Below are 25366 nucleotides of genomic sequence, written 5' to 3'. Positions count from 1 at the left end.
TATCGCAACCCCAACAGCCCAAAGTTTTCTCTGGCACTGAATAGACAAGTCTTCATTATCTTTGGGGGGTACGTGGTGTGATAAATCAGAGCACGTCAATCGCCGACTGCTATAAAGGGCCAGTTTTCCGAGGTGGAAGTCAGAGGGTCAGCTACAGCACTCATCAGAATACTACACATGGACATCCATACACATGTCTATGATCTGGTAACAGGAGGGTCTAGCTATATCAAGCTTCTTATGGATATAGCTAATAAGAGGGCATGCATTAACGTCGAGAATAGAAAAGATCATACTTGTTTTGCACGGTCAATCCTAGCTTGTGCGTGAAATTACAATTACAGAGGTCATCCTGAGCGTCCAAGTACATACCATATAGGTATGTTATAACTTTGACGGTATCGAGTTCCCTTTCAAGATCCAGGACATACTTCAATTTGAGGCACAGAATATCAGAATGTCGGTCCATGTTTATGGCCTGGAGAAGCAAAGTAAATCAGATGAGTGGAACGAGCATATAGGTTTCGGCCCCCTCCATTTCTCAATATTTGCGTCAGCTTGAGATGCATGTAAACATGCTACTCTTCTCTAAAGGTGATAATTATCACTATGTCTGGATCAAAGACATATCCCACCTTCTCGCCTCCCAGATGAATAAAAATGTACATAAGCAGCGTATTTACTTAAGGTGCCTAAAAGTCTTTCCCTAAGACAATTTATTAGCAGAGTATCTAGTACATGTTATTATGCCTACTGAGGAAAATAGATTCGTAAAGTCCAAAAATGCTCACCACCAGGAGCGATGCCGGTTCATAATGTACGCTGAATTTGAATGCCTCCTCACCCCTGTGACCTGCTGTGAAGGTCACCCCACGACCTCGCGTATCACCTTTACAGAAAAACATGTGTCATATGCGGCAGCGTACTGAACTGTATCGTCCTATGACTGGGGTCTTAACCGATAGAAATTTTATGTCGGGGATTATCTTGCGGTTTGTCTGCTCACTGACCTCGAAAAACATCAATGGGAGGTTGATAAGCTTTACAGCGATAACGTTAGTGTGTCCAAATCGAATGAGAATGGAGATTTGATAACAATAAAGCAGTTGACTATCATATTTGTGGGCTCCCGTTAGATAGGCAAGTGAAAGCTCCTCATAGAGACGACTGTCATCTTACACGGAAGTTCCGTGGCGCAGCTCACAATACGAGCAATTTGAAGTACCGGTTATCAAGCCACGCATCCGTTTTCTTTCACAATTTAAGTGGACATGTCGCTGACCTTCTAGCTGAGCACTTGGCTGATTTCGGCATAGAGCGTCGAGAAATACATTTCATTCACCAAACGAGTAGCGCCAATAATTACGCTCCACGTTTTACGCGGATGCCACTTCAGAAACTCATTGATACTCTGCCTCATGGGGGGGAGGGGGGGGGATATGCATATCACTCCAGCTACATATCCTGATGAGGAAAAGTTTCAACTTGTGACTAGAAAGGTGGTTTTCCCATACAAGTATGTGGATATTATGGCAAAACTCTACGAAACCCGGCTACCCAACATAACGGCAATCTCCAGCAACCTCACAGGCAATGCCATAATGGATGCAGAGTATGAGCAAGGCGTGAATGTCTGGCAGGAATTGAACATCTCCGCTTTAGGGGAGCATGCACGGCTTTACAAGAACATAGACGTGCTCTTGCTTGCGAACGTTTTAGAGAAATTCTGGAGTCTATGCATGGCCACATATACTCTTGATTATTCCTTTCATTACAAGGCACCTGGGTTGTCTTGGGATACTTCTTTTCTTTGAGTGAGGGATATGAGGAGGACTTTGCCATTGTGTCCATAGGCACGTCAATGCAAATAGCCAACAGATGGGTGACAGGTTCAACGCATCCTTTGATTCGAGGTACATAATGTACTTGGATGTAAATAACTTAAATTGGCATGCCATACAGCAATCACTGCCAACTGATGAGTTTTGATGGATGCCCAAAGGCAAATGTAAGGGGTTAGGTGGAAACGTCAAGGGGTGTATGGGAGCTGATTCTGATGTAGTGTATGTGGTAGAGGCAGAACTCGCATACTCTATTAGTTTGTATTATGCGCACACCGATTTGCCGTTGTGCCGAGAACAACTCATTATGCTAGGAGGCTCCACCCAAAACTGATGACAACGCTGGGGAGTAAGCGGAGATACATTATTTATTATCGTAATCTCCAGCTCTGCCTCAGCTTGGGGATGGAGCTGGTTAGAATAACCTGGGCTGTCTCCTTCAAGCAGTCGTCCTCACTGAAGCAGTATACTGATCTGAATACTATACAGAGAGCTTCCACGACGTGTGACTTTGAGAAAGGTTTTTATAAATAAATGAATAATTCAAATTTCGGCAGAGCAATGGAGAATATGATGGAACGACATGAATCTTTGATAAGAACCTAATAGGATGGCGTAAGGAAATGCCTTACCAGACCCAATTTTAAGCGAGTCACAATATTCAATAAGCTTTCTTGCTGTGGAGATGCCGAATACTGCAGCAGAGTTTACAACACCTATTTTTATGGGAATGTGCTTACTACAACTATCCTAACTCCACATGTTCTGCTTTCATTATGAGTTTGCGAAAACTCATTTTGCAGATCATAAATTATCTTATATCGATACGTACAGGTTCATCTGTGGTGTGAAGAACTGCGACCATATGAAGCAATGAGGTACCACGGTAATTAATCCGACGCGTCCTCATACATGGCCGACAATCCTTGTGGTATTGTTCCACAGAACAAAAAGGTTATCGGCCTTATGAAAGATGAGACGAATGGATTGCTGATTGTGGAGTCTGTAGGTCGGCGATCAGAAATGTATGAATATCGCACATTGGAAAGTGCCACCCAGATGTGGGTTCAGGGTGAGCGTCGTATGACATCGAGAGCCCTCTCTATTGAAGACGATATGCGGTGCCTGTACAACAGCGTTCGCAGTGCTGCACCACAGCCACTACATACAGTACAGAAAACCAGTATTCGATCGTGAGGACACAAGGTGTACAGTGTGTTGCAGTCTAAAATCTGCCTGTCACTTCATGACGATATAAGGGTCATTTGCGACGATGCGACTGAACTTCTCCAATACTCACACTACTCACTTGTAGCGAGAGAATGGGTGGGGGACTTCGGTGATATGTGTATACATATTACATGTAAAAACATATATGCATACTATGAGTGTGAAGAAAAGTTAAAATGTTTTAAAAACTCATAAACAAAAAATATATTTATGTTTATTAAGACATAAACAAAAAGAATGTATATATATTTATTCATTCGTAACATATCTGTGCCCTGTAAATATATATCTACGCACAATGTGTGTCTTGTAACTAGAACAGTTTTTAAGTTTTCACTTGCCGCTAGCCATCCTAGCCAGATTAGTTTTTAAGTGCCTATATTTGTGTAGTTCACACTCCATCAGATATTATTATTGTAAAAACCTTTGCTATTGGCGCTGTGGAAATTATTTTCTAAGTGTACACAGTCCATCAGAATTACTGTAAAAGCTATGCTACTGGGACTGGGGAATTTTATTTGTAGAAACAGTGAGAAAAACGTATCACCACATTAGTTCTTAGCATAGATTTATATTAATAAATGAAAAGCACAAGTTTGCTTCTGTTCTACAGTATTGTAGAACAAAAGCAAACTGGTGCTTTTCATTTATTATTATAATGTTGCTCTACCAAGAACCGACGGAAGATTCTCTTAATATGATAGATTTATATGTCTCGAGAAACTGTAAACATTCTCAACCAGTGCTACTGGAAATAAAAAAATGTTAAAAATATTGTCAACTAGTGGTAATGTTGTTGCGGATAAGTTAAAAGTAATTTGCATTGGAATATTAGTGTCAAATTGCACCTCAAGAATTATACTGCACCTAAAAAACTGAACTGCACCTAAAGAACGGAACTGTAAACTCAAGAGCTGATTATACGTGTAAACTGAATAAATGAAAAAAAATTTCGTTACCATACGTCTTTGTTGTTATTGTTGTTTATATAAAAAACTATTCCCTGTTGCATTATGCATGGTTATATATAAATGCCATGGAGGTCGCAAATGACATTTGTTTTCCTGAAGACGAGTGCTATTAAAGAGATGAAGTTTGAGACAGAGAATAACAAAATACATAGAATGGTTACATGGAATTATGCCTATCGGGCAGCATGAATTGGGTTATGGTAGCAGGAGGCACGTTATCGCGTCCGCTTCGAAAGAAATATAGCAAACATATTTACAATACATCTCCTGTCCTTGAAGAAAACCACAGACGTAGTATCTGGACGAAACTGTATGCTATAAAAGCTGGAACAGGGTAAAGAGAAATCATACACATATTATGAGGTAAAAATTCATTTATTTCTCATCCAACTTAAAAGTAATTTTACATTTTCATAATCAGGCAGAGCAACACTATTTTCACACATTTTCTTCTCCCTACGTCGATGGAGAGCAGGAAATCGGTAGAATTCCAGGTCATGAATGGCTACAACTTGAAGAACGACGCATCCATGAGATCTTCTCCTTCACCTTCATGTAGATGATGGCATCTGTGTGGTCAAATAACCGAAACAATATTTTTATAGTATGTGCCAGGATCAAACAGTGAATTCTATCGTAGAAATGTGTGAACCACTTTGCATTCTTTCGTGTTTCAATGGACTTCATATCCTTGAACGCCCTCGGTGATGCAATGTTTTCTCGGAATGTCTCTATATACCAGCACCCTCTATGAAGACTATGAATGCAACATACACTCCTGGAAATGGAAAAAAGAACACATTGACACCGGTGTGTCAGACCCACCATACTTGCTCCGGACACTGCGAGAGGGCTGTACAAGCAATGATCACACGCACACACGCACGGCACAGCGGACACACCAGGAACCGTGGTGTTGGCCGTCGAATGGCGCTAGCTGCGCAGCATTTGTGCACCGCCGCCGTCAGTTTCAGCCAGTTTGCCGTGGCATACGGAGCTCCATCGCAGTCTTTAACACTGGTAGCATGCCGCGACAGCGTGGACGTGAACCGTATGTGCAGTTGACGGACTTTGAGCGAGGGCGTATAGTGGGCATGCGGGAGGCCGGGTGGACGTACCGCCGAATTGCTCAACACGTGGGGCGTGAGGTCTCCACAGTACATCGATGTTGTCGCCAGTGGTCGGCAGAAGGTGCACGTGCCCGTCGACCTGGGATCGGACCGCAGCGACGCACGGATGCACGCCAAGACCGTAGGATCCTACGCAGTGCCGTAGGGAACCGCACCGCCACTTCCCAGCAAATTAGGGACACTGTTGCTCCTGGGGTATCGGCGAGGACCATTCGCTACCGTCTCCATGAAGCTGGGCCACGGTCCCGCACACCGTTAGGCCGTCTTCCGCTCACGCCCCAACATCGTGCAGCCCGCCTCCAGTGGTGTCGCGACAGGCGTGAATGGAGGGACGAATGGAGACGTGTCGTCTTCAGCGATGACAGTCGCTTCTGCCTTGGTGCCAATGATGGTCGTATGCGTGTTTGGCGCCGTGCAGGTGAGCGCCACAATCAGGACTGCATACGACCGAGGCATACAGGGCCAACACCCGGCACCATGGTGTGGAGAGCGATCTCCTACACTGGCCGTACACCTCTGGTGATCGTCGAGGGGACACTGAATAGTGCACGGTACATCCAAACCGTCATCGAACCCGTCGTTCTACCATTCCTAGACCGGCAAGGGAACTTGCTGTTCCAACAGGACAATGCACGTCCGCATGTATCCCGTGCCACCCAACGTGCTCTAGAAGGTGTAAGTCAACTACCCTGGCCAGCAAGATCTCCGGATCTGTCCCCCATTGAGCATGTTTGGGACTGGATGAAGCGTCGTCTCACGCGGTCTGCACGTCCAGCACGAACGCTGGTCCAACTGAGGCGCCAGGTGGAAATGGCATGGCAAGCCGTTCCACAGGACTACATCCAGCATCTCTACGATCGTCTCCATGGGAGAATAGCAGCCTGCATTGCTGCGAAAGGTGGATATACACTGTACTAGTGGCGACATTGTGCATGCTCTGTTGCCTGTGTCTATGTGCCTGTGGTTCTGTCAGTGTGATCATGTGATGTATCTGACCCCAGGAATGTGTCAATAAAGTTTCCCCTTCCTGGGACAATGAATTCACGGTGTTCTTATTTCAATTTCCAGGAGTGTATTTAAATATGAAGTGTCTACGCTCATCATTATAGAAACCCTGAGCGCCTATATTGATGTTAACACCTAGAGATGTCATTGAGGAATGCTCTGGGAATAGCGCAGCTCCTCTTCATTTATGCAGCTCATTGCACAACAACAGTGAGCAGGCAGTAGTTGATCACACAGACATGTAGAACTAGAGCGTATGCTGCAGTGTGTTCCGCGAAATTTGTTGAAGACTCAAATCCCATTCGTACATCTATAGGTCCAGGCTTAACTATCGCATTTTGTTTCGAGAAGTCTGTTATGATGATTGATGATGGTTCCTTGAATTTGCGTGGAGTGAGTAGAGACCCTCCTCATTCAGCACATTCAAAGTAAGAAGCATGAAACCTCGCACACATGTCATATGCTACACTGTATGTATTTTCATCCCATTGCAGATGTAAATTGTCATATGAGTAGAATTCAGGTAGATTGTGGCATTAATTAAACTGCAGTTGTCCAATACAGTGGAATCATTTGCTATATTCCCTCTTCTATCAGTCGCAGTCTGCTCCAGAATGAGTTCCTGTTTAGCGTTCATAATAATCTGCTTCATGTCCTCAAAGTAGCCCATAAGAAATTTTAGAGTTATGCATGCAGTAAATCGTTTGCACTCTGCAACTGTTCTATCCACTGGATCGTCTATTAACCATCCCGCATTTTCTTAACCAATCAAATCCGTGGGTTATTGAGAGATGTATGTTTTAAGGGTTGATGTTATGCCGATATTGCATGTACAATCGACCTCAAACTCATTGAGTCCATAGTGTACCTCTTGGAACAGGAACGATAAAGTGTTACCCGTAAGCTTGGATCCTACTGTAGCGCTGCCTTCGGTTTTCTTGTATGATCCCTCCAAATATATGAAACTCTTACACAGAAACTTCAGCGCGTCTTGATGCTGGGTGACAATCCTAATTTCATCATTTATTTTAAATGTGGTTGGGGCATAAGGTTTATGAGAAATGTATACCTGACGTATAGTTTGCTCATCATATTCTACTGGACTGTTTATACTGAGTGAGGACGTCATTTCAAGATTTCAAGCCAACTGATTTAACAAACTCGTTGTTCCTACATGTTATCACTTTGCGGTTTTTCAGCGAAGTGTCGTGTTGTAGATTGCGTGCTCTGGTTTTATAACGTACGCCCATCCTGCCTTAGAAGTAATCGTACAATGATTTCCTCATCACAAAAGTCAACAAGTTGATTATTATGGACCACAATATGCAACTTCACATAGTCCAATGTCTGAATTGTCACTGGAAGGTATATAGCATTGGTGAGAGTCTCAACAATCTTATACCCTCAAAAGTCAACAAGTTGATTATTATGGACCACAATACGCAACTTCAGATAGTCCAATGTCTGAATTACCACTGGATTTTATACAGCATTGGTGAGAGTCTCAACAATCTTGTACCCTGTTGCAACTGAAGGGAAGAATCCGTACATAGTACGAATCAGACTGTCGTTGAAATAGAAGTTTGTTGCAATGTTCGATTGTACTGACAGGCAGTTTGTCCACAGTCTGATCTGACTCTTAAAATTTACTAGGTTCATTCTTCAAAACATGTCTTTTCTGAAACCCAGTAGGCGTCCTATTGAAACTTTCAGGTTAAAGTCAGTCGTTACTTCCACAATCCTCATTTCAGATTTAAATGTACTGACGTTTGCACATAGCTCAATACCTTTTCCAGGCTGTTTTAAGACTTCGTTTAAGGTTCTGCTTCCACAATATCTTTTTCACCATTAATATTAAGATGCAATTGGTTGTTAGGCTCGGTGATATTTGGAATGCTATTGCACGTCTCCAGTCCAGTCAATGCAATACTTCATTGACCAACGCTCAAATCAACTGGCGGGAAGTAATTTGCACGCAATACAGATGATCGTTCTTTTTAACGTCAAAGTGTATGACATTGTATATGAACTTTGACTGAAGAAGGAATGTTTCAAGCTCTTCCTTATATACTCTTCTTCTTCTTTGTAAACCTCAAAAGAAATGATGCATAAATGTTCAAAAAGGTGTGTGTTAAAGTCCTGATAGCGCCGAAAATTGTAGAACACACGTCTTCTGCGATTGAAGTATCGTTGCAATTTCTCTAGCGGTTCCATGTCACCAAATAGTAGACGATATTCTCATTTTTCATGACGTATGACACCCAGTGGGTAACGGGACATGCAGCAACATATAAATTCACATTACTACATTCACCAGTTCTCCACATAGACTTATGTAATGTGTGCCGCATAAACACACCACGGATTCTTGGTATAACAAACTTAAGAACGTCAGTATTTGTGAATGGGCGATCAGGTAGTACTGCTAATGGGCTTCTTTTTTATTTTTAAATAGACCTTGCTCTATCCTGTACAGTTTCAAGTATAGTCCTTTTCCGATGACTGCGGCGTCTATATGCCGTTATATTTTCTTGATTCTTCTAACTACGCTTGGGAGTTTTACGCGTTATTTACTGTTCGAGTAATAGTTGCAGCACCACCAGCGAGGGCCCCTACCTTCAAGATAGTGGAGAGGGCTGGGATAAGGAATGGAAGAAAACCACCAGACGTCTTGGCTACTGATAGAGCTGGATGTGCTTTAACCGATCCTCTTCTTCTTCCCGCACCCTTCTGCTTCAGAGCGTTTTTAGCTGCATACTGTATCTTCAAACAACTCTGCTTCCCACCATTCATTTTCTTGTTTAGTGCACAACGTTCAGCATACTTTACTCGCTCGGAATACACCACCCCTAAACCCATCTTAATTTTTTCTCGCATGGTATTATCAACTGATAACGCTGCAGTGTGTTGACCTATACCAATATCCTTTCTTCAGCGTATCGCCTTAGCGTTATCAGCTAAAATTCTATCTGCAGTGTGACGACTTGGGAGATCTTTATTTGTAGCGTATGCAAGTCGTGTTACATACACACTTCGTCGGGCAGGTTAACCCTCCTATCACCTCATGTCAAGCGGTTTTGCAGCTTTGTTCCAGGTCCACAGTAGTTATATTCCGGAATGTGTAATTCAACATGTAGTTTTTGTAGTGTACCACCACCTCCTATAATGCATCTCCTAGCATGCATTTATGCTACTGCGGTGGTTGTGGGCGTCGCACCCCATTGTACAGCAAATCGTTAGAATCAATCCAACTGTTTTGTGCTGCAGGAAAACCAAGCCACTTGACTAGCGCTCCATTTCCCCGACCTCTTATGAATCTCTCCACGAGAACGTTTCTGCAACTCCTTGTGTAAAAGCTACCTGAAATTTCTTCATCTTTACTATCCTTCGAGCTATAAGTTCTAGGATTCGATCTTTGCGCTTTTGATACTGTAAATATCTCTGTTGACCAGTTTCGTAGGTATTATTTCTCAAATGTTGTTTTGTGTTTTCTGATACGTCCCAAATCACCTCCATTAAATTTCTGTAGCGTGCATCCAGCATTTTAATGCGATGGTACACTGTATCCACGAGTCCATTGTCAAGAACATCGACTGATTCGATTATACTGAGCAACTATTTCCGGGAGGACATCTGTCCATTTGTATGAGCCACGAAGATTAAAACGCGTCCACATTTGACCTTTTATTGTTCTGTTTAGAAGTTCCACGATAATAACCTTCAGGTGGGTGAATGTTGAGTAGTGATGTACTCCATACCGCTGAATCACGGTCTTGATCTATCTGTTCTAAGACTCTCCACTGTGATCGGTTTGGTAGTTGTCCAGGCAGGTATATATTGCGGAATTTTATTGTTCGGTGCTTTATTCTGAATGCCAATACCATAACCGCTGCCGCTGCTGTTGCTGTTTTCACCGTCAAGTACTGTATTGGTTTTATGTTGTTGTTGTTGTTGTCTTCAGTCCTGAGACTGGTTTGATGCAGCTCTCCATGCTACTCTATCCTGTGCAAGCTGCTTCATCTCCCAGTACCTACTGCAACCTACATCCTTCTGAATCTGCTTAGTGTACTCATCTCTAGGTCTCCCTCTACGATTTTTACCCTCCACGCTGCCCTCCAATGCTAAATTTGTGATCCCTTGATGCCTCAAAACATGTCCTACCAACCGATCCCTTCTTCTAGTCAAGTTGTGCCACAAACTTCTCTTCTCCCAAATCCTATTCAATACCTCCTCATTAGTTACGTGATCTATCCACCTTATCTTCAGTATTCTTCTGTAGCACCACATTTCGAAAGCTTCTATTCTCTTCTTGTCCAAACTAGTTATCGTCCATGTTTCACTTCCATACATGGCTACACTCCAAACAAATACTTTCAGAAACAACTTCCTGATACATAAATCTATATTCGATGTTAACAAATTTCTCTTCTTCAGAAACGCTTTCCTTGCCATTGCCAGTCTACATTTTATATCCTCTCTACTTCGACCATCATCAGTTATTTTACTTCCTAAATAGCAAAACTCCTTTACTACTTTAAGTGTCTCATTTCCTAATCTAATTCCCTCAGCATCACCCGATTTAATTTGACTACATTCCATTATCCTCGTTTTGCTTTTGTTAATGTTCATCTTATATCCTCCTTTCAAGACACTGTCCATTCCGTTCAACTGCTCTTCCAAGTCCTTTGCCGTCTCTGACAGAATTACAATGTCATCGGCGAACCTCAAAGTTTTTACTTCGTCTCCATGAATTTTAATACCTACTCCAAATTTTTCTTTTGTTTCCTTTACTGCTTGCTCAATATACAGATTGAATAACATCGGGGAGAGGCTACAACCCTGTCTCACTCCTTTCCCAACCACTGCTTCCCTTTCATGCCCCTCGACTCTTATGACTGCCATCTGGTTTCTGTACAAATTATAAATAGCCTTTCGCTCCCTGTATTTTACCCCTGCCCCCTTTAGAATTTGAAAAAGAGTATTCCAGTCAACATTGTCAAAAGCTTTCTCTAAGTCTACAAATGCTAGAAACGTAGGTTTGCCTTTCCTTAATCTTTCTTCTAAGATAAGTCGTAAGGTCAGTATTGCCTCACGTGTTCCAACATTTCGACGGAATCCAAACTGATCCTCCCCGAGGTCTGCATCTACCAGTTTTTCCATTCGTCTGTAAAGAATTCGCGTTAGTATTTTGCAGCCGTGGCTTATTAAACTGATAGTTCGGTAATTTTCACATCTGTCAGCACCTGCTTTCTTTGGGATTGGAATTATTATATTCTTCTTGAAGTCTGAGGGTATTTCGCCTGTCTCATACATCTTGCTCACCAGCTGGTAGAGTTTTCTCAGGACTGGTTGTCCCAAGGCCGTCAGTAGTTCTAATGGAATGTTGTCTACTCCGGGGGCCTTGTTTCGACTCAGGTCTTTCAGTGCTCTGTCAAACTCTTCACGCAGTATCGTATCTCCCATTTCGTCTTCATCTACATCCTCTTCCATTTCCATAATATTGTCCTCAAGTACATCGCCCTTGTATAAACCTTCTATATACTCCTTCCACCTTTCTGCCTTCCCTTCTTTGCTTAGAACTGGGCTGCCATCTGAGCTCTTGATATTCATACACTTGGTTCTCTTCTCTCCAAAGGTCTCTTTAATTTTCCTGTAGGCAGTATCTATCTTACCCCTAGTGAGATAAGCTTCTACATCCTTACATTTGTCCTCTAGCCATCCCTGTTTAGCCATTTTGCACTTCCTGTCGATCTCATTTTTGAGACGTTTGTATTCCTTTTTGCCTGCTTCATTTACTGCATTTTTATATTTTCTCCTTTCATCAATTAAATTCAATATTTCTTCTGTTACCCAAGGATTTCTAGCAGCCCACGTCTTTGTACCTACTTTATCCTCTGCTGCCTTCACTACTACATCCCTCAGAGCTACCCATTCTTCTTCTACTGTATTTCTTTCCCCTATTCCTGTCAATTGTTCCCTTATGCTCTCCCTGAAACTCTGTACAACCTCTGGTTCTTTCAGTTTATCCAGGTCCCATCTCCTTAATTTCCCACATTTTTGCAGTTTCTTCAGTTTTAATCTACAGGTCATAACCAATAGATTGTGGTCAGAGTCCACATCTGCCCCTGGAAATGTCTTACAACTTAAAACCTGGTTCCTAAATCTCTGTCTTACCATTATATAATCTATCTGATACCTTTTAGTATCTCCAGGGTTCTTCCACGTATACAACCTTCTTTCATGATTCTTAAACCAAGTGTTAGCTATGATTAAGTTGTGCTCTGTGCAAAATTCTACTAGGCGACTTCCTCTTTCATTTCTTAGCCCCAATCCATATTCACCTACTATGTTTCCTTCTCTCCCTTTTCCTACACTCGAATTCCAGTCACCCATTACTATTAAATTTTCGTCTCCCTTCACTATCTGAATAATTTCTTTTATTTCATCGTACATTTCTTCAATTTCTTCATCATCTGCAGAGCTAGTTGGCATATAAACTTGTACTACTGTAGTAGGTGTGGGCTTCGTATCTATCTTGGCCTCAATAATGCGTTCACTATGCTGTTTGTAGTAGCTTACCCGCATTCCTATTTTCCTATTCATTATTAAACCTACTCCTGCATTACCCCTATTTGATTTTGTGTTTATAACCCTGTAGTCACCTGACCAGAAGTCTTGTTCCTCCTGCCACCGAACTTCACTAATTCCCACTATATCTAACTTTAACCTATCCATTTCCCTTTTTAAATTTTCTAACCTACCTGCCCGATTAAGGGATCTGACATTCCACGCTCCGATCCGTAGGACGCCAGTTTTCTTTCTCCTGATAACGACATCCTCCTGAGTAGTCCCCGCCCGGAGATCCGAATGGGGGACTATTTTACCTCCGGAATATTTTACCCAAGAGGATGCCATCATCATTTAATCATACAGTAAAGCTGCATGTCCTCGGGAAAAATTACGGCTGTAGTTTCCCCTTGCTTTCAGCCGTTCGCAGTACTAGCACAGCAAGGCCGTTTTGGTTAATGTTGCAAGGCCAGATCAGTCAATCATCCAGACTGTTGCCCCTGCAACTACTGAAAAGGCTGCTGCCCCTTTTCAGGAACCACACGTTTGTCTGGCCTCTCAACAGATACCCCTCCGTTGTGGTTGCACCTACGGTACGGCCATCTGTATCGCTGAGGCACGCAAGCCTCCCCACCAACGGCAAGGTCCATGGTTCATGGGGGGGGGGGGGGATTGGTTTTATAATGGTTTTATATTTCGTGTTGCTCAGACTTTTTGCGATCTTATGTACATTAGTCAAATGCAGTATTTCACAGTACATTATCATTAACTGATACTCATAATTTATGGTTTTTTTCGTGGGTCTTAGGAAAATGAAATTCATTAATCAAGGTGTTCTCTCAAAACGCTTATCACCATTCTGTACTGTGTCACCAGTTACAAAGACAGGCTGAGTATCCAACATGTTAGGTCTCAACCTTCTGACGCACAATGTTTAATCTATCTGCTCAGGAGCGTGACGGAAAATGAATTCGTCAGTGCAACACCATCGTTATCGGGTGGTTTTGTTTTTCCTGAGAGCTACCTGAGAGATTAAAGGTCTCTCTTAGTTTTTGCTATCGATACGTATGCCATAACCTTAGCAACTGTAATTTCTCTCGAACTGTTTTCAGTGCCTTAATGACTTCCTGCTTCCCTGACATCTCGGTGTACTCATATACTAATCAGATGTCTCTGCAACATGAGGCTTTATATTCCCGTTCTTCTTCCTCTTATTATGAACCTGCTCCCCCTTCTCAGCAACAGTGGCCTCTACGTCTATTTTCCCCTCAATAGCCTCGACCTTTTCAGTTAAGTCGGTTACTTTGTTACCGATTTAATTAATTTACTCATTTAATCCGTTGATCATTCTCAGGAGAGTCTGGTAATACGTCTCTAGCTTCCTGCGCATTCCTCCAACTTTGTGCAAAACTGCCTGAATTTTCGGATCCACGTACAAGGGAATGTTCTGTCTATGTACTCCCGGGTTGCGAGCCAGACAAGCACGCGAATTTATCCATGGTGTAGCGTATACTGATATACTCATCTTTTTTATCAGGCTATATATTCAGAAACTCTTGGAAGTTTCACCTGTACTTACAATCATTCAATTTTCTTGTTTTATCGTTAAAGAGAAACCCATACTATGAATGGTTCCAGCAATCGGCACATGCATTTACAAAACCATTGAACAATACGTCAGTTGCTACATGTGCTTGGTAAATGTGTTTTACATTCAGATTGTCTTGTTTGAGGGCTATGATGAGTTTTGTATTATCCCAGATGACCTGTTACGGGATTCTGGAATATGTTTGGCTTAGATAAAATACACCAGCACCCATATGATGACCGAAACAGAAATATTTTTGAATTTAGTCTTCGTTTTCCACAACAACATCGTCAAATATGAAGACATTTATCTGATTTGCTTTTTCGGGTGAAATCACAGCTTTCACTGAATGTAGTATATGTAACGTCTCTGACACTCCGCATTGTCCCCTGTAACACCTGATACTTGGGCTGAAACAGTGTTTCTGAAAATACACGAACATGTTCAGATTTGACTCCATCTACTTGTGTTGCAGCGTCATAAGGACATTAGTCTTCCCACAACTGAACGTACCTACACCCAGGTCTTCTTTCGAGTTTTCACAGGACCAGTCACTCTGTGATGAGGATGTTTGACGCCCTCTGCCATGAGGCCAACTACATCAGGTACTGACAAGTAGTGTGCATATGTATAGAGATACACAGGTAAGGATTGTAATAGTATGTGTAGCCACTATAGCTCCATTACTTAACCGAGCTATGTTGGCTACACAGAGAATTCAGCTCCGCGCGTATCTCCTTAAACCTATCGGTAGTTCACAATACCTTGGTTTTTCACACGCCCATTTAACCTGTTTCTCTTTTGGTTCTGCGTTCAAGCGCAAACGAATGTGGAGCTCCAAATCATCAACATGTGCACTATGCACTCATAGAAAGTTTACAACATCATTGTATGTGGAATCTATGCTCAGCAACCAATGACTCAGCCTCTCCAATGCAAGTTGTAGAGCAATATCCATATTATATAGGTTCATAACTGAGGCATGCCATGGATAAATACACTTGTCACCCAGTTGCACACAGAGTGCGGAGTGCGGAGTCATCATACACTGTTGTAATAGACAGTGTCACACCAGTAGGGGGAGCGGGGGGGGGGGGGATGAGTTGGATTGGATAACACACTGTGGTCATCTGCTGATTGATGCAGCACTATGCACTATATATTTTGTTCCAGTCGAACACAGAAATAGGCGGTTTGACACCCTTCAATGCATTTTCAATTTCTATTCCCACATGCAAGACCCAGTCATGATATTCTTCCATACCCACATTTACACGCTTAGTTCCACTATGAGTTCAAATGTATGTAGAACTGAAAAGCATATGTACACTTGATACCTTCTTATCTACAGCATGAGCACTTTGTCCCTCCACTAGCACAGGGATGTTCTTCTGGGAGGGGCTGTAGGTCGGTGACCAATACTTTCTTCCATATTTCTGTTGCTTAGGACAACCAGCTGCATTCTAAACGTTAGGAACAGACCAGGCGTCCTCATTGCCCAAATCAATAGGTGGAATAGACATTGACAGCTTCTTGTTCTGCTCCATAAAGTGCACCTCAGGATCCCATTTGGTCTCAACAGGTTCAGACATGCTGGAGGTTGTTGCTGCCACAGGTGAAGAGGTCAGTTCTGGTCTTGACAATATGGTGGCTGAGGCTGCTGCTGGTCTGGACACCGCAGAAGTCGACATGCCGGGGCTCACCCCTGCACGCTTTAATCTGTCAAAGGTTACAGCTGGACAAACAAGAGAAGAAAGCGCCATGTATAAAACAAGACACAGAAACAATCAATAATAATAATAATGCTTACTACAGAGAAAGATGTGGTATGGGATACTTACTTTCTGTTTCTTCCAGTTCTGCAGGGCTGTGCTGCAACTCAGCTGCTGTTAACACTTCATTGTTCCTCTAATTCTGCTACTTCTGCTGCTGCTCCTGCTGCTGACTGACTGAGTGAGACCAAAGTCATGGGGCTGCAGAGACTTCCATATATCCCCTCCAATGACGTCACCAGATGGTGCCATTCTATTGGCCGAAGCCTATCACATGATCGAATTCAGGGTTCCTGTTAGTTCCCACCCTTTTTTTTCTAGACTACCATCTTGGGTTATGTTACAGGAGCTGTGTGGGGGGAGGCCTGACAAGACACTCTGGTGGCAGTGTTGTGAACTACCTCAAGGTGAACACCTATGGTTCATTGTGGAATAAGGCAATGTTGATGTCAGCAACTTCTAATAAGGTAGGCAATTCCAGCACAAGTGTCTCTCTGCGTGAGTACAGAAATGCATCTTCACAGCACACCGCATTGCTTTTATTTGTCAAAAAGTATTCACCACATGCTCATCTGTTATTTTTTCTTTCCACTCATTGTGTAGGAGGCTATTAATGTCTCATAGTACACTTATTAAATTCATCCCTGCTCATCATCAGCATTTACTAAATTGTACACATGGATGCTTGCACTCTACTGAGTGGATGTTTTGCTTCTTGCACTTCAGAAGACTGATGGGACTTTTAAATGATTTACAGTTACAGCACACACATTTATCAGCATGACTTGTGAAATGTAAATTACTCCCACCTTGCTGCATATTCATTATTTGATGAAGCATATTCATCTTTACCAGATATCATTGCTATCAACACAGTCCTCAGATGGATGGTTAATTTACTCATTAAACTCCTCCTTCTCCAGCACAGGCGTCTCATTTATTGAACACAATGAATTATTACATCTGTCTTCCCAGTCCAGCAGCTAGACACAGACTGGGTCCTTTTCCCGATATTTTTCTCCAGAACGCCATCTTGGATTACGTCATAGGAGGGGAGGGAGGAGGGCCAACAGCACCCTCTGATGGTGGTCATGTAAACTAGGCCAGTTGGACTCTGGACCTCATGGTGAACACTCTGGACGGAGCTACTGTCTATTACAACTCGAATTGTTTAAATAAACAATGCATATGAGATAAAGACTCACCGCCATCCTATACAGCAAAGACTAAGTCCTTTTATCGCCTGTTTCCAGAGGAGGGGAAGGGGGTTAGAACAGAGGAGATAGTCCAATTGACTTTTTTCCTGCCTAAACTAGAACTTTGTGCAATGACGTGAGTGCAACATTGCCACATCTATGGCCGCCATCTTGGACCCGCCATCTGGAATAAATCTGGCTACAGAGCATTGTGGGGTGATGTCGACGTTGCCCTACTACTCCTGTATTCTCATGACGTGGCATCCTATGAACTTTTCTTTTTTCCTTTTATGAAGGAAGCATAGTGTGTCCGGAATTTCCCGAATAGTGACAGGGTGACTTGCCAGGTGAGACGTTTCCGTAACAGCCAAATTGCAGTTTTTTACAACCAAGGTATCCGCCAAGTGAAACATCACTCGTGAAAATGTGTTTTATTTGAATAGTGAATGTGTAATACCATCACAAAATCTCATGGTCGAAGCTTGGTTTTGTCGGGCTGATAATAAAAACTATAGCTACCCCTTGTACATGAGTGGATGGCAGTCACAGCAACAGCCATAAAATTAAGAGCAACAAGCCATCAACAGCATAGGCAGTATGTAACGGTAACTCAATGGCAAATACCGCCATCCCTTGTGATCCAGGAAGAAGTCAACCCCGTGGCCATCCGAAGAAGCGAGGAGTAGCCAAGATCAAGGAGGACATGCAAGAGACAGGCCCCAAACCCGAATCCATTTATTGTATAATCTTAGAACATATTCTATAATGGGATGTGTCCTCCTCCAACCCAGCCATCACATAATCCGAAAACATCTACATTTACATCAGTACTCTGCAAGCCCCCTGACGGTGGGTGGGTGAGGGTATATTTCCAGTATCACCAACTGATCCCTCTTTACCCGCTCCTATCGTGAATGGCGTATGGGAAAAATGACTGTAGCTAAGCCCATGTATTAGCTCTAATTTCTCATATTTTCTCGTTGTGGTCATTTTCGAGAGTATGTGGAAGAACCATTACGTTAGTCGAGTCTTCCCAGAAGTACTCCTACGAAGCTTCAATAGTAGATATCTTCATGATGCACAATGCCTCTCTTGTAGTGTCTGCCACTGTAGTTTGTTGAGCATCTGCAACGCTCTCGCTCTGACCAAACGATCCCATGACGAAACGCGACGCTGTTTTGTGGATCTTCTCTATCTCTTCTATGAGTCATATCCGGCAAGGGTCCCAGATTGACGAACAGTACTCAATAATCGGTCCAACAAGCGCCTTGTAAACTACTTCTCTAGTGAATGATTACGTTTCCTTAAGATTCTCCGTATGTATCTCAGTCTGGCATCTGCTTTTTCTGCTATTTGTTTTATGCGGACTTTCCACTTAAAGTTGCTCCGGGCTGATACACGTAGAAATTATGCAACGAGTACTGTTTTTAGCAATCTGTCATCAATAATGTAGTTGTGCAGTAGTGGATTTCTCTTCCTGTGTTTGCGCAATATGTTACATTTATTTACGTACAGGGTGAAATGCCAATCCCTGCACTATTCATGAATCGTCTGTAGGTAATGCTGCAAATCGTTATCCTCTTGCAGCACTGTTACCTTCATATCGAGAATCGCTACATCTTCTGACAGCCTTAAAAAGCTTCTGAGATATTCTGCTAGAGCGTATGTATACATTGTAATCAGTAACGGTCCTATTACACCTCCTTGGGGTGCCCCAGAAATTACCATTATATCTGTCGATTTTGTTTCATCAACAATGAAGTGTTGAGTTCTATCCCCCAAATCTGTTCCGATACTCGGTAAGCTAATAATTTGTTCACAAAACGACAGTGCGCGACGACCTAAAATACGTTCTTGAAGTCAGGGAACACGGCATTAACCTCAGCGTCAATGTCTACAGCGCACTATATATTATGGAGGAACAGAGACAACTGAGCTTCGCAAGGTCTCTATTGGAGGAACACCTCTTGATTTTTATAGAGGACATTTTAGTTCTCCAAAAACGTCATAATAAGTTAGTATAAAACGTGTTCCATAGTTCTACAGCATACTGGCGTCAAAGATATAGACTCATAATTACGAGTACCTGTCCGACGACCCTTCTTAAAAAGGGAATGACCTGCGCTTTTTGTCAGTCCTAGGTACCCTTCGTTGTTCCAAGGACCCACGATAAACTGCTGCACGAAGGGGAGCAAAATCTTTCCCATAATCTTTGTAGAATCTTACATGTATCACGTCTGGCCCTGATGCGTTTCCAGTACAAAGTGATTGAAGTTGGTTTTCTATTTCGCGGTCAGCTACTATCTGCAATTACCAGGTTCGTACAATGCGTGCAGAACGGTCGACAAAATTTTACTTTCAAAGTCACTGAACGTCTCTATCATTGCTCTCTTTAAGATCATTTTCAGTTTTTGTTTGTCAGTTTGGTTTTGACATTTCTTGAGTCTTTGATTCAGCTCTCGTTATTTACGTAGCTGTTCTCTAACTACGTTATTAAACTATGATGAGCCTTTCCCATGCAATAACACCTTGCTCGGGACATATTTGTGTAAGCCATATAGAACTCTGGCATTGAGTGTTTTCCATATGTGCTTCACATCTTCGTCGCCAGTACTTAATATTTGATGCTGGCCACTCAGATAGTCTGCAGTTCATACACTTCACTCATGCTAAGCAAAAATACTTTAAAGGAAAAAAATAGCAACACCTAGGGAGTGTTGTGTGACATTAACGAAAATCACAAAGGAATTACAGACACTGGCTAGCAGCGGGCATTGATTAAAATCAATGGGGAAAGGTGAAAATTTATACGGGGCCGACATTCAAACCTGGGCAGGGATCGTCTTCCGCGGCCTGGCATCAATGTCCCATTCCCAATCTTCCAGAGCCAAGGAAGGAAAGGTGTCTTACAGGATCAAGAGAGCTTTACTTAATCAGTTTCATTTATTTATTTATAAGTGTATATGTATATATGGTGTCATTTATTTATTTAGTTTTACATTTTATTATTATAATTTTAACTGGTTCTAACTACCGCCACCAGAAGCTTCCGAGTTGTCTTCGCGTAATGAAAGGAGGGGAACTCCCTCTAAACGGTTTCCTCATAGGATCAGTCATTTGCCGTGAATCATCAAGTGTGCCTTCTCGTACTTGGAACGCCCCAGTGAGCAGGAGGATTCTCGAATAATGCACCTAAATAATTGATAGCCGTGTTTGGTACAATGTATAGCGGCGGAACGCCTCATGAGTCGTCGTCAGTACCACAAGTCGAGTGCCCTATCTGACACAGCTTGCAAAATTTAATACAGCACCATGTCCTTCAGGCAGTTGACGCATTCGTTCTCGTAGTGGGAAAGTAAACAGTATCTGGTTGTAGGAGTTCGTCCGTCGTGATATATATCCTGGCTGTCGTCGCAACAGGATCGCGAGCATACGTTGTATAAGACCCCAGCAGCTTCCCGTCCCAGCACATGTTAAGAAGTGCGCGTCCGAATTGACGACTGCGCAGTGTGGGCACAAAGGGTCGTCAGTGAAATGGATGGAATGGAGGGGCTGGCTTGTATCTAATTTGCCGTTCACCACCACATACCACAAGGAACGAGCATACGTGGGTAGGTGTGGGGTGCGGACGACTCGCCACACCCTGGGCCAGCACATGGTCGAGTGTTGTTGTTCGACGTCGTTGTCGTGCCTGAAAGATGCGGTACTAGTCACTCGCACTCGGCGCCCTCATCGTCTGTAGATCCTTGGTCATGTAGCTCAATTCGACCAGGAAATCTCGGATGTGAGCAAGATACGGACCTATGTGGCCCAAGCGACAGGTGGTCGAAGATCACGGGGCGCGACGATCAGAAGCAGTGTCCCCGTCAAGTATTTGTTGGGCGCGGTCCCAGTGTATCGCATCGTCGTAGGTATAACACACGCTCGCGGTTGTAGACGTGAGTCAACCTGAGCCCCCCTGCCAGTGAAGGCCTCGTGAAAGTAGTTAGTGCATTTTGAATATGTGACCTACCCTCACAAATTGTTTGTACGCCGTCTGGAAACTGTGGGGCATGTTGACCGTTAAGGGAACGACGTGTGCAAAATAATTAAGTTTGGACGCTAGGTTCAAATGGTTCAAATGGCTCTAAGCACTAACATCTGTCATCAGTCCCCTAGACTTACAACTACTTAAACCTAACTAACCTAGGGACAGCACATACATCCATGCCCGAGGCAGGATTCGAACCTGCGACCGTAGCAGCAGCGAGGTTCCGGACTGAAGCGCCTAGAGCCACTTGGCCACAGCGGCCGGCTTGGACGCTAGGTAAGTGTTGACGTAACGCGTTCGGAGAATAATTTCCATATTGCGGAATTTGCTGTCGTGGAGCAGCGCACGTGTCCATTGTTGTAGTAGCCAGCGATATATGGCTGTCGCACTCCGGCTAACTGTACTGGAGAACTGCACCTCCAATATGTTCAATAAGTGAACGTTTTGGAAGGGGATAGCTGTCGTGTTTAGAAGGCCTCTCCTGACGTCCATGTACGTCGTCTTGCGCATGTTGACGACGCTGCCTGATAGCGCGCCGTAGCGACACAACCACTGAAGCGTCGTTAGGATTTCGTCACCCGCCCGCACCAAGATCACCATGACGTCAGCAAATGTACCGCACCGGAAGGTCACGTCTCGAACGCAGATGCCTTCATGTCATTGTCGAAGGCCATGCACCGTAAGCTCGAGGGCCGCCGATAGTAAGACTCCTGATAAAGGACATCCCTTTCACACCTACCGTTCAAGAGTGATGTGTTCAGTCTGGTGGTCGTTGACCATAATCCGGGACCTCGCCTCGTGGATTAAACGTAAGATCATCCTTGCTGACGCCTGGGAGAGGCCCTTGCGCTCTAGCACGGCGCGAAGGAAACCATGGTCGATATCATGAAAGGCGTGATCAAAATCGATGGCGGCAAGGGCGCCTCCCGACCGCAAGCGCCGCCACGTCACGGTAGGCGCCAAGTCTCCTGTGGATGTTGATGTTACCACCTAAACATTTCTAGTCAGGTTGGATCATTTGTTCGATGGTGCTCCGAAGACGTGTGCGAAAGATACAAGGCGAAAAGTTTATAATCCGCGTTCAGGAGCGTAAGAGGACGATAGTCTTTATGACGGCGAGAACCGCACCGTTTGGGTTGGGTTGGGTTGATTTGTATGGAGAAAGAGACCAGACAGCGAGGTCATCGGTCTCATCAGATTAGGGAAGGAAAGGGAAGGATGTCGGCCGTGCCCTTTCATCCCGGCATTTGCCTGGAGCGATTTAGGGAAATCACGGAAAACCTAAATCAGGATGGCCGGACGCGGGATTGAACCGTCGTCCTCCCGAATGCGAGTCCAGTGTCTCACCACTGTGCCACCTCGCTCGGTGATCCGTTTGGGAACTGGTATCACGATGCCTTCCATGATGCGTTCTTCAAGTGCGTTTCTTCGTGCGGCGCCGAAATCAACGCATCGTCGTCGGCTGGACTCGTGGTCGCGTGGGACTGCAGCACGGACGCGGTGACTGTGCACAACGGCCGCACCGCTTCCACGTACGTAAGCGGTAACGCAGTGCACCGCTGTCTGTACTTGTTCCGCACGCGGCACCTGGACAAGGAGGCGCTGGAGGCACTTTGATCGGATGTTGCCTCCCTGCCCACAGACGGCACACGTCCGCCGTTGTCAGTCATAAATAATGGTGGCTCGGCAACCGCCGATGAACACGTACGACGGCACATGTTTGCGGAGTTCGATGCGTACCTGTCGGACGCTATTGAGAACGCAATAGGTTTCGGAGATACTCCACTTCTGTTCCATGTAGCTTAAGACCGTCTCATACGGCCGTAAAGCGTCGGTGACGAATGCGGCCGGGACTTCGATCGGCAGTTCCAATATGCGCACCGTACGCACTCGCATACACGCGTTGTCTACGGTTACCGAGCTGACGTTACCGTCTGCATCTCGAAAGTGGTAGCCGTCGGTGGAACGTCGCACTAGGTTGTCACATGCCTCTTCGGTCTTCATCTTCAGATAGACTGTACTGGAGGTAGCCGGCCACTCTATCCGAGCAGTTCTTGGCGCTTCAGTCTGGAACCGCGCTGCTGTTACGGTCGCAGGTTCGAATCCTGCCTCGAGTATGGATGTGTGTGATGTCCTTAGGTTAGTTAGGTTTAAGTAGTTCTAAGTCAAGGGGACTAATAAACTCAGATGTTAAGTCCCATACTGCTTAGAGCCATTTATTGCACTGGAGGTAACAGAAGAATGGATGCCTATGAGGTTGTGGGGATCGACATGTATTTCGTCTCTCAAAAACCGTTCGATTTTATAAGCCTTTCGACGAGCGTAGGAAACGTCAAACGTGAGTTTCACCGCCGCCTGGCGGTAAGAGAACGCCATATCTAGTGAGAGCTCTAAATCAAAACAACGAGCGCAGTACCTCGCGCACCGAGTAAACAAACACTTGCGGAGTGCTCCTCAGCGCTTCGAGCTCGAGCCGTATCGCGGCTAATTGCCGGTTGTTTTTTGTCATCGAGACAGCGCAAACGCAGTCCCAACTACCGACAATTATGCGTCCAAGTTACTCACATTTGGAGTAATCGCGGGGGCAGGAGTGCAATGGAATAGCCCTACCCCGAAGGAAACGCCTTCATGATCACAGTGTCCTCTACGCCAGGTAAGTATGCTCTCGCTGCATTTCGCTTATTTCCGTAAGTTTTCGGGCCTGGTGTGCATCAGCACGGAAGGAATTATTGGCCATCTCACCTTGGACACCACAAACATACAACGACAGCTGTTCGGCGTGTTTCTGCTTCTGGAAGATAATGTCTATTAAAATTTCGCGCCAGTCGCATAAGAGTGGCGCTAGTAGAGCCCCTGCGACGACGATAATGTGGTTTGCTTCCAATATGCACTTTAACTGTCGTTAGCCTTAGTTACCTTTGAGATTTTACGTGGTGCGTGGATATTAGTCAAGAATGCCTTTAAGGTACCAAAAACGCCATTATCAACAGCTCACTGAGTTTGAACGGGATAGTGTGATAGGGCTACGAGAAGCTGGATGTTCCTTCTGCGATACTGCAGGAAGACTCGGAAGGAATACAGCCACTGTACATGACTGCTAGACGGCCGGAGTGGCCGAGTGGTTCTAGGCGCTACAGTCTGGAACCGCGCGACCGCTACGGTCGCAGGTTCGAATCCTGCTTCCGGCATGGATGTGTGTGATGTCCTTAGATTAGTTACGTTTTAGTAGTTCTAAGTTCTAGGGGACTGATTACCTCAGAAATTAAGTCCCATAGTGGTCAGAGCCATTTGAACCATGGCTGCTGGCACTGGTGGTCACGAGAATGTACGGTCGCAAGAAGACTGGTTTCCGGAAGGCCACGTGGCACTAGCGAGAGGGAAGACCATCGTGTTGGCTTATAACTCTGGCGTATCGTACTGCATCTGGAGGAGCAATTTCAGCAGCAGTTGTCGCGACAGTAACACAAAGAACTGTTGCAAATTTTTTACTTCAAGGACAGCTGCGAGCCAGATGCCCTGTACAGTGCATTACACGACCCCAAACCACCACCTTTTGCGACTTCAGTGGTGTCACGCGATAGATTTTTGCAGGGCAGGGTGAAGGTCCGTTGTATTTTATGATGAAAGTTGTTTCTGTTTCGGTGCCAGTGATGGCCGTGTGTTTGTTAGAAGGAGGCCAGTTGATGATCTCCCACCAACCAACCTGCATCCTAGACACAAATAACCTATACTTGGAGTTATCGTCTGGGGTGTGATTTCGTATCACAGCGGGAGCACTCTCGTAGTTTTCTCAAACACCCTGACTGATAAGCTGTACGTCAATCTGGTGATTAGACTTGTTGTTCTATTATTCATGAAGAGCATTCCAGAAGGTGTTTTCCAACGGTATAATGCTCGCCCACATGCGGATGTTGTAATCCAACATGCTCTACAGAATGTCGATATGTTGCCTTGGTCTGCTCGACCACCAAATCTGTTCAAATGGCTCTGAGCACTATGAGACTTAACTTCTGAGGTCATCAGTCCCCTAGAACTT

At 44.2% G+C, this 25366-nt stretch overlaps 1 pseudogene; it reads right to left on the bottom strand.

Annotated features, from left to right (window-relative positions):
- Positions 1-23837: 23837 nt before the first annotated feature.
- LOC126300011 (U1 spliceosomal RNA) lies at positions 23838-23991 on the bottom strand (annotated as a pseudogene).
- Positions 23992-25366: the final 1375 nt, after the last annotated feature.

The sequence above is a fragment of the Schistocerca gregaria genome, chromosome X (genome assembly GCF_023897955.1).
Source record: "Schistocerca gregaria isolate iqSchGreg1 chromosome X, iqSchGreg1.2, whole genome shotgun sequence".
Taxonomy (NCBI): domain Eukaryota; kingdom Metazoa; phylum Arthropoda; class Insecta; order Orthoptera; family Acrididae; genus Schistocerca; species Schistocerca gregaria.
The sequence above is the reverse complement of the archived record's forward strand: the minus strand, read 5'-3'. Positions and strand labels throughout refer to the sequence as shown.